General features: G+C 37.8%; 1 protein-coding gene across 1 annotated transcript in view; it reads right to left on the reverse strand.

Annotated features, from left to right (window-relative positions):
- Positions 1–11,220, reverse strand: part of LOC135209140 (uncharacterized) — a 68,818-nt gene extending 57,598 nt beyond the window's left edge. The window contains exon 1 of the mRNA XM_064241795.1: positions 11,097–11,220. The gene's annotated coding sequence lies outside the window, so the exon portion shown is untranslated. The remainder of the gene's footprint in view (positions 1–11,096) is intronic.
- Between the last annotated feature and the right edge of the window lie 200 nt (positions 11,221–11,420).

Consider the following 11,420-nt stretch of genomic DNA (forward strand, 5'->3'; position numbering starts at 1 on the left):
TATATATATATATATATATAATATATATATATATATATATGATAGATATATATAATATATATACATATATATATATATATATATATAGTTTATATTCATAGATATTTCGTACACACACACACACACACACACACACACACACACATATATATATATATAACTATATATATATATATATATATATATATACGTATATATAAAAGACAGGTAGATAGATAGACAAACAGATAATGTAAGTAAAAATACGTAACGATAAAACTTCTGCCTATCATCTGCAATATCCTTCGTCTCCTTCAGCCATCCTTAGGGACTTTCCAGAAGGAGCACAAACAATTTAGGGAAATAGCCCCTGAAAGGCACGCCTCATTTCTCGTATCCAAAGGGCAACAGCTCGAGTGGAACTCTCTCTCTCTCTCTCTCTCTCTCTCTCTCTCTCTCTCTCTCTCTCTCTCTCTCTCTCTCTCTCCCCTTTTATGAGTCCTTAGGGAGGGAGTTAGATAATTAGATACTTACAAAGTAGTAGACCGGGAGAGAATGGCAGTGAGGAACGACACTTTGTGTGCAAATAGAGAGAGAGAGAGAGAGAGAGAGAGAGAGAGAGAGAGAGAGAGAGAGAGAGAGAGAGATTATCTTTATCCGCTCCAGAATTATCATAAAAAATTATCAGCAATTTTTCTTTCTTTTTTCCACTTTGTTCATGTTTTAGTCTTTTTATATTTTATCCTTAACTAATTCTTCTTCTTCTTCTTCTTCTTCTTCTTCTTCTTCTTCTTCTTCTTCTTCTTCTTATTATTATTATTATTATTATTATTATTATTATTATTATACAGAAGGTGAACCCAATTCACATGGAACAAGCCTTGAAATTCAAGGTTCCAAACAATATGGTGTTCATTCGAACGAAGTAACAGAAGATAACAGAAATGCAGAAGGAAGAAATGAGTAACTAGAAAAGAAAAATAAAGATAAATCAATAAAATAACAAATAAACAGATACAAATATAAATGAATTCGTAAATTACAAGGTGATTGTTTTAGGTTAGTAATGCAGTGCATCTCAACTTGAACTTTTGAGCTTTTCATTGCAGAAACGTTTGAGCTTTTCATTGCAGAACATCCGTAGTTGGGGGTAAATATTGTAGCGACTAATGTTATATGTTTCATTTCGGAGCCAACCGTTCTTCAGGGGAGAATTTCCCCGTGGGGGGTGGGGGTGGGGTGGGGTGGGGGGGGGGAGGTAGTGCCGTCAGTGCACCTCATGCCGAGCAATGTTGGCATTACTTAAGGTTCTTTGCAGCGTCCCTTCGGCACCTAGCTGCAACCCCCTTTCATTCCTTTTACTGTACCTCCGTTCTATTCGCTTTCTTCCGTCTTACTTTCAACCTTCTCCTAACAGTTGATTCATAGTGCAACTGCGAGGCTTTCCTCCTGTTACATCTTTCATACCTTTTCACTGTCAATTTCCGTTTCAGCGCTGAATGGCCTTAGTTGCCCCAGTGCTTGGCAGTATGCCTAAAATCTATGAAATAAAATCAAATCAAATCAAGGGAGAATTTAAACCATAGGTAGACAGATAAATAGCTACATAAAACAACCTCAAAAAAGGTTAAGTAAATTCACACGGGTAAACATTGTTTTAAATGCCTAGACAAATAGATGAATTGACAGATAGAAAAATATACAGATAAATAGCAGATAAAAGTCACGTAAATGAAGTAAATTTCCACGAAAAAGAACATTGTGTGTTTTTTTTTACATAAAAAAAACTTACATCTTCAACATTTTGAAGTGAACGACTACCATATTTCTTTAGCGTCACGGGAAGAACCGAGTGGGAATAATTAAAAATCCACGTCGTGTGTACTTAGCGTGTGAGAGTGTCTATTTGCCCTCGTCGCGTTTGTAACTTGTTCTTAATTATTATTGTCTGCGTGACTGGGGGACGAAACAGACAAGTACCTCAATTACAGTTGGAACTTTATCAGACATGATTATGATTATTTGAAAGAGACCTCATTATGAATATTTGTGGAAGAGGCGTGTGTGGGTGGTATTGGCTCTGTGGGGGCGGATAATGACGCAGTCCAGAGAGAGAGAGAGAGAGAGAGAGAGAGAGAGAGAAGAGCGTGGGCGTGGGCGAGAGAGGTGGGTGGAGACATGGCTGGTGATTACGCTGGTAGGTTTTAAGGCTAAAAAGGATATGTTAGGCTTCTCTCTGTTTGTCTGTCCGTTTCACTTACGTATTACATTACTGTTCATCAGCGTAAGTTTCTCTCTCTCTCTCTCTCTCTCTCTCTCCTTATAGTTTATTTGCTTTTCATATGTCTCTCTCTCTCTCTCTCTCTCTCTCTCTCTCTCTCTCTCTCTCTCTCCTTATAGTTTAATTTGTTTTTCATATGGCTATTCTCTCTCTCTCTCTCTCTCTCTCTCTCTCTCTCTCTCTCTCTCCCCGTTTGTAAGTTTACCTGAAGCTTTCATGCTAAAAGTGATTAACTAATGAGAGAGAGAGAGAGAGAGAGAGAGAGCGTTTTATTCTAGAAATGATAAACTATGAGAAAGGGGGAGAGAGAATTTTATTCTAAAAATGATAAACTTAGAGAGAGAGAGAGAGAGAGAGAGAGGAGAGAGAGAGAGAGAGACCATAAAAGATGAGGCGAAGAATCAAGTATGAGAGAATGAACATTCAGCGAGAGAGAGAGAGAGAGAGAGAGAGAGAGAGAGAGAGAGAGAGAGAGAGAGAGAGAATACAAAATTGCCATCCCATGTACACACACACATCTATTTCATCACTTCGCAAACTTTCGTGTTTTCCAATTACAAGTTTGAGACAGGTAGTCGTTAAACTCCGCTCGGAAGTACGAAGCCTCTTTTTTTTTTTTTTTTTTTTTTTTTTATTCGGGATGACCCGAGCCGAGTGTCTCTCTTCTCTCTCTCTCTCTCTCTCTCTCTCTCTCTCTCTCTCTCTCTCCTCCTCTCCTCTTCCTAACAGTCAATTGATCATTATGCCAACAAAAATTACGGTAATATAACAGAGTTGAGACGGTAAGTCCCGATGTCATGGACACTTTGTTCCGTAGCCAAGGCCCGAACAATAAAAGTATCTTTATTTTCTATATATATTATAATATATATATATATATATAATATATATATATATATATATATGTGTGTGTGTGTGTGTGTGTGTGTGGTGTGTGTGTGTGTGTGTGTACAAAGAGTTCAGTAATTGTAGATTACCGTTCGTTTGCCCAAATACGAAAGAAACACAGGAGGTTTTTGATAGATGATAGCAGTCGGATAAGCAGCGTCATACTTTTAAAAGAAGATAATGATCACAATCATAAAGTTATATATATATATATGTATATATATATATATATATATATATATATATATATGTGTGTGTGTGTGTGTGTATGTATTTCCAAAATTTTCTTGACATTAACAGAGAGATAAGTAAAGGAACAAATGAATTTATGTAGCTTCACATTATATTCATCTTACACTAATCCGTAACATCTCAAAATAGAAAGTGCTAATGGTAGCGCGGTAAGTTAACCAAGTGAAATCGTGTGAAAAACGTGACAACGCTGCCAAGGAAACGTTGATGAAAACGTTGGAGCAGAAGCCAAGTCCAGTGTCAGGTCGCCTCGTCTCACGAGCCATGTCAACAAACTGTATGATTAAGCGATCTTTGTTTGGGCATCAGTTGGCCTGTAGACATTCTCGCCTTCTGTAGACAAAGCATTTCTCTCTCTCTCTCTCTCTTCTCTCTCTCTCTCTCTCTCTCTCTCTGCTTGTCACTTTCGGTTTTTATTAACAAAATAGAATAGAACAGAATACAGAATTTAGGCCAAAGGCCAAGCTCTGAAAGGGAAATCGACAGTGAGGAGGTTTGAAAGGTATAACAGGAGGAAAACGTCAAAGCGTTTGCGCTACGAACACAATTGTTACAGTGAGTGGAAAATCGAATGGAAGAAAGAGAATATGAACGCAGGTACAGTACAATGAATGAAAGAGGTTGCAGCTAGGGGCCATTTGCAGCCTGCACTATAGGAGATTCATATCAACCGTGCATCTGATGTCTAGGCCAGTCCCTTACGATGCTCCTGATTGGCTGTTGATAAGCCAGTCACAGGGTTGGAAACTGTCATTCTCTCTCGAGGGTTCACATGGGTAGAATCCATGTCCAACGTCTCCTGAGGGATGTGTCTTTTAGGAGTGGTGGAACATACATCCTCCCTGTGTGAACTCTCGAGAGAGACTGAGAGTTTCCAGCCTTGTGATTGGCTTATCAACAGCCAATCAGGAGCGTCGTAAGGGACTGACCTAGACATCAAATGCACGGTTGATGTGAATTTACTATAGTCGCTAAGGCTCTTTGCAACTTCCATCAGTGCAGAACCTTCTTTTATCTGGCATTTGTAAGAGAGAGAGAGAGAGAGAGAGAGAGAGAGAGAGAGAGAGGCGTGGGATGGGGGTTGGTTGGTAAAACGTCATTTCTCAGGCATTAAAATGTGTGACGTGTACTGTAATTATACTGATGGTTCCTGTCTGAGGGAAGATTTGTATTAATCTAAGGCCGTTTTGAGCAATTTGAGCCCGGATGGTATTTTCAGCGAGCATGAGCCCGTGTGTGGGTATTTCTGGGAAATTGTGAGCCAGTCTGTGATTATTTCTGGAGTGTAGGTCCAAATACAGGGATATGAAAATTCAGGTACTTGTTGAAATGTTCTGGGCTAGCGTAGATTAATTTATGGATTATTTATAGTGTGATTCACTTCTGGATAATTTTGAGGATTATCGATTCATTTATGGATTTATCGGGTAGTAGTATGTTGGGAATGTAGGTCCAATTATGGGCATCTCTGGTGAATACAAGCAGTTATTGTAATGTTTTGAGTTAGTCTTAATCAATTTGTGGATTATTTACAGTGTGAATTAACTTCTGAATACTTTTGAGGATTATATATCTAATTATGGATGCATCAGGTTGAGTCATATTATGCAAACGTTCGTTGAAATCTTTAGCGTTAGCCTAAATTAATTTGTGGATTTTCGAAAGTAGGGATCCACTTCTGGATAATTTTGGGGATTATGGATCCAGTTATAGAAGCTTTAGGTGGTATTTTTGGAGTGTGGATCCAATTATGGCATCTCTGAAAATGCAAGCACTTGCTGAAATGTTTTGCGGTAGCCTAAATTAAATTGTGGATTTTTTGAGAGTAGAGGTCCACTTCTGGATAATTTTCACGATTATGGATCCATATTTGGATGCTTTAGGTGGTATGTTTGGAGTCTAGGTCCAACTGTGAGCATATCTTCAAATACATGCGTTTACCAAAATGTTTTAAGTCCACATGAATTAATTAATGGATTTTTTTTACAGTATGAATCCTTTTATGGATAGATTTGAGGATTGTGGATTCATTTGCGGAGGCCTCTGGATATGTAGGCACCTGTCAAATGTTTTGGTTTAGCAAGTGGATGTTTTTGCAGATGTGTCCGTCCATGGGTGTTTCACGTAGAGCAGACCCAAAAACTCAGAGAATTGAATTTCCGCCAATTCCTTCAGTTTTCAACTTGCCAGTTCAGTCGTGATTCTCTGTTTCTATTATTTTTTCAGAGTATAAAAGAAGTGATAAATCTCTGCAGAGCACAAAGAATTTAGTCTTTCACTTTAGAAACATCTCTAGGTATTTTCATATGATGGACGCTTTTGACAGAAGAAAAAGGAACATCTCTCTTGCGAGCAGTTCGAAGTATTCAGGGCAAAAAGTTAGGTTTTCCAAATCACCAGAAAATCTAATTTTAAGAAACTCGAATAACGATTTAGAAAGTGCGATGTTGTTTGGGATGAACAGCAGTTTTTATTTATTATTTTCTTTGCAAAGAGATAAATTGTTTTGGAATCGAGGGAAGTGCTTTTGATAGAAGAAGAAATTTTCTGTAGACTGAAATCTGTCGGATAGAGTGAGGTCGGTCATGTGGTACAGTTTATTCGTGAAGGATTGAAATTGCTTTTTGTAATGAGTATGTGATACAGTTTTGATAAAGGCTTAGGCTTTTTTTTATGAAAGAATGAAATGGCTCTGTCAAAATGAAATTGCTTTAGGTGCATAGGAAAGTTTAAGCAAGTTATTTTAGTTTTCTGTAAAATAAAACTATTGAGATGCCTTGTCTGTTGGTCCGCACTTTTGCCGTCCGCCCTCGTTGTTGTTTGAGATTAAGCTTGCCTTATGCCAGCACGGGCTCTTGCTCATAGAGCAGCCCGTAGTGTCCGCCCTCAGATCTGAAACACTGCTGAGGCTAGAGGGCTGCAAAGTGGTATATTGATCATCCACCCTCCAACCATCAAGCATACCAAATTGCAGCCTTCTAGCCTCAGTGATTTTTATATTACTGAAGGTCAAGTTTAGCCATGGATCGTGCGTCTGGCACCGCCGAGTCCAATTCCGGAGGCGTCGCCGATGATGCACCTTCACTTGACCGCACCTGGGGAGCAACTGAGCGCTGCCCAGTCGTAGCTGAGAGTTTTATACTGGAACAAATGGAGAGTTTTATGCAGCATTGCACGCTATACGGAAAACTCGATTGTGACTAAGAAACTTCGACGCAGTTTTTAGTTATTTATAACGAATTGTGTTTTATCAATGTGCAAACTTACTCAATAAAGTTACGTTGAATCTGATGTGGTAAAAAGTTAGGCTTGGTAAAGCATAAGGTTATGCTGTGCAAAGTAAAACCCGCATGCATAAAATTTAAAGCAATAAAATGTAAAGCTTAGGCCTCTAGATTCTATCTTCATTATCGGAAAGTGAAATGCGTATTTCTGGTGATAGAAGTTCACTCTCGACGTGGTTCGGAAGTCACGTAAAGCCGTTGGTCCCGTTGCTGAATAATCACTGGTTCCATGCAACGTAAAAGACGCTATGCAAACAATAACTGCTCCACTGAATTATTATTTCCTTCCTTAATTCCCTCTCTGTTTCAATTTTCTCCCATCGGCATTATTCCTGTTACAGCTTTATTTATTATTATTATTATTATTATTATTATTATTATTATTATTATTATTATTATTCATTTACGTGTGTTGTGGTATCTAATCCATTAAGTAACATCCGAAGTGAACTTTTCCTCTATAATTCCCCTCCGTATCTCTGATTTCCATTATTTTAATTATTATTCCTATTACTTCTATACTTATTGTTATTATTCGTGTAGCTGTATTGTTATCATCTCATATTTTCCCGTTCAGTCGACTTCTATCCCACTTTTCCACTATTCCCTTCTCTTATAGTCTTCCCTTCTCCCACCCCCACCCTTTCAAACCCTCCTTTTAACAGCCATATGTGCTTAAACAGAATAAAAACCTCCTTTTAACAGCCACATGTGCCTAAACAGAATAAGCTTTCACTTCCCCAAGCAAGAGTTAAAGAAAGAAAAAAAAAAAAAACTTTCGAGGTACTATATGCTGGGGGGATTAGAAGCCAAAAGCCAAAATTGGTTCCTTTGTCCGGCGGTGACCGCAGCTTTTTGGCATTAATCTTCCGGTCATCAGCGTCACCGGTCAGAGCGGGCAGACGGCGGGTACGGGTCCCCTGGGAAAGGTGGGTCTTTGCGAGGTCAGATCTTGTCCTCAGGAACAATTTGTCAGTGGGTCTGAAACCTTTCCTCCATCAGTCTTCTGGCTGTCAGTCACAGAGCAAAGTTTCTCCTTCAGAAATTGACATAACCTTCATGCGAGGACACCGAAGGGTGGTAGTGCCGTCAGTGCGCCTTTTGCGTCGTACTGTAGGCATTCATGAAGGTCCTTTGCAGCATCCCTTCGGGCCCTAGCTGCAACCAATTTCATTCTTATGGTTGTAACTCCCTTTCATTCCTTTTACTATACCTCCGTTCATATTCTCTTTCTCCAATCTTCCTTCCCACCCTTGATTCATAGTGCAACTGCTTCGAGGTTTTCCTCCCTTTTACTGTACTTCCATTCATATTCATTCTTCCATCTTAGTTTCCACCCTCTTCTAACAACTGATTCATAGTGCAAATGCTTCGAGGTTTTCCTCCGGATACGCCTTTCAAACCCTTTGACCGTCAATTTCCGTTTCAGCGCTGAATGACCTCATAGGTCCCGGCGTTTGGCCTCTGGACTAAATCCTGTATTCTTCTCTCTTTTATTGTTATCTCCAATTGCATATGTACATTTTTGTGTAGGACTTTAATGCTTGGACTTTAGACTGTCTTTTTGGAGTTATTTGAATTTTTGTGGTTTGAAAAGTTTTTAGATAAATTTGGGAACAACATTTTTTCTGTTCCCCCCATCCCTTAATTCTTGATGTCTTTTGAAAGTGATAAGTAATATAAACAATTTGACAAAGGTAGCATGAACTAGGAGGGGAAAATTACTTTCGTAAACACACACACACACACACACACACACACACACACACACATATATATATATATATATATATATATATATAATATGTATGTATATATATATATAATATATATATATATATATATATATATACATCACACATATATATATATATATATATATATATATATATATATATATATATATATAATATGAGCAATCAAGCAACATTGTGGATTACAGCAGATAATATCAGACTTACGCTTACTTAATCAGGTGTTGTGGTTCAACTTTTGGCTCCGAAGTTCGTAGGAGCTTGCCTTCACATACATACATATTATTCGCTCTATATCCACAATCTTGCTTGATTGCTCCTTGTCGCTACATTTTTGTTGTCAAAGAAAATTCGAATTTTATCCAATTCTCTCATGATCAGACGCGCGCGCGGGCGTGTGTATATGTGTGTGTGTACTCAATGTTCTTGCCCATTTACCTCGTAATTAATTTACGTTAACAGATGTACTGTGCTTTATACAGTAATAAAACGCGTTCATGTGATTCAGACTCTCTCTCTCTCTCTCTCTCTCTCTCTCTCTCTCTCTCTCTCTCTCTCTCTCTCTCTCTCTCTTTATCTCTCTATCTCTCTTTCTCTCTCTATCTCTCTTTCTCTCTCTATCTCTCTCTCTCTCTCTCTCTCTCTCTCTCATATACAGTAATATTTCAATTAATGGAAGGTATTATGACTCGCTTAACTTGAAAATATGGGATAAAACTCTTTGCCACTTAAAAGTTTTACAGAGAGAGAGAGAGAGAGAGAGAGAGAGAGAGAGAGAGAGAGAGAGAGAGAGAGAGAGAGAGAGGAGCAGCAGCAGCAGCAGCAGCAGCATATCTAGTTAGAGGTAAAAATAATGGAATCATTAGTGGATAAACGAGTTGTGAATGCTTCACAAAGGCGTGGACGGAGTAAGTGAAATGCTGGTTCAGGCGTCCGTAGAGTTAGCAACCGCTAACTGTAATTCTTGCTTAAAGATAAATCAAATATTCTCCACAATTGAAGGTTTTATTTTCTAAGGCTGAAGTTTGCTCATTTCTTTCTCAAATTGTAGCTGCCATATTTAACGAAGCTGTAATAATAATAATAATAATAATAATAATAATAATATAATATCGTTTTTATCTAGCTAGCACCTTATGAGCCTCGCACTAATCTCTCCCGCGAAACTTCCGATATATACAGTGTGTATTTTGCCTAAGATATGGCCTTCCATTCTCTACACATGACCAAGGCATATCAAAATACGGCTTCATCTTTTCACACATGCAAGCAATTATTTACCCCAAATCCTGTAAAACGACATTTCTCAAGCTTTCAGTCATTCTTCTAAAGCAAATCTCGACAGGTGGGGCCTTCTGTCTATTCATTGTATCTAGCATCCATACTTCACTTCCAAGAAGGAGAATCGGCTCAACAATGTCGTCACACATTTCAGCTTTTACTCCTCCAGACATTCTTCTTCTTCTCGAAGCATTTTGCAGAGATCATATTTCCTTTCTAGCTTCACCTATTTGGACATTTAATGTATCAGTTTTACACTGATGTCCAAACAGCTCTGGAAATCAACCGCTTCAGTTCACTCCCTATCTATACTTATACATTCATTCGTCGATGTCCCTTCTTTAGATCGACCCTAACTACCTTACACTCTCTAGACGCCCATTTCAAACTTTCAAATTCTTTTTACTAGTCCCTGTAGGTTCTCGCCGCTATCACCAGCGAGCACGCTAAGAACGTTATTAGTCTTATGTTCTAGTCACAGCTAGTTTTCGTATCTCAAAACACTAGTACATTCATTTTCTTTCCTCTCTAACACCTTATCACTAAACACACACACACACACAAACATACATACATACATACATACTTATATTTGTGTGTGTGTGCGCGCGCGCGCGCATATATGTATGAATGCACACACACACTCACAGATACACAGATACACACACGCATACACACATATGTATATATATATACAAAAATTGTCGAAGTTTCTCATATTGTGGTCAGTATTACTGTTTGTGTTGGTTGTGTTCTTCCGCCAATGGTTATCAGAAATTCGCATGATTTCCATAGGGAACCTCTGTCATATCGTTTTAGAGTTATCACGACGTCGCATTGCATACAAAGCAGTAGTAGTTCAGTATAATAACGTCGACCGGATATTTGTGACTTTGTGTAAGTTTCACGTTGCGACAGACAAAATGTCAACTATATGAAAGAAAAGTAAAGCCTGTTATTTCGTAAAACCTTCGGCGAAACAATATGGCACCATATTATATATATATATATATATATATATATATATATATATATATATATATATATATAAAAATATATATATATTATATATATATATATATAAATATAATATTATATATATATATATATATATATATATATATATATATATATATATATATATATATATATATATATGTATATATAATATATATATATATTATTATATATATATATATATATATATTATATATATATATATATATATATATTCATTTGTAGCCTACATAAGCATGTACATAAGAATTTTCGTTTTTTCTTTTTATTTAGCGTGTCGATTTATGTGTCTGGGTGAATTAGATTTATAAAAATATACGACTTCAATAAAAGTAATGACATAATCACTGCCGTACTTACGATTGAAGAAGTTATTGACGTCGTGTGGTCCGAAATTATATGTCAAGGCTCCTGGGTCCTCCTTCTCCCCTTCGCACTACACACGACAGGTCGACGTCCTGACTTCTAGGCCAAAGCAACAGGTATGAGCAAGCAGTGGCAGCCTCGCCTGAATTTATAGCCGCGGCTCCGCCCACTTCCGTGACGTCATTCCCCTTCTGCACCATTCAAATTTGCCTGGATAAATATCAGAGGCTCCACCCACTTTGATGACGTCATCACTAACTGGCCCCACCTACACATCTCGCGAGACTGGTTTTTATAGTTTTACGGAATATCTTTTCC

Source organism: Macrobrachium nipponense, chromosome 37 (assembly GCF_015104395.2).
Source record: "Macrobrachium nipponense isolate FS-2020 chromosome 37, ASM1510439v2, whole genome shotgun sequence".
NCBI lineage: Eukaryota > Metazoa > Arthropoda > Malacostraca > Decapoda > Palaemonidae > Macrobrachium > Macrobrachium nipponense.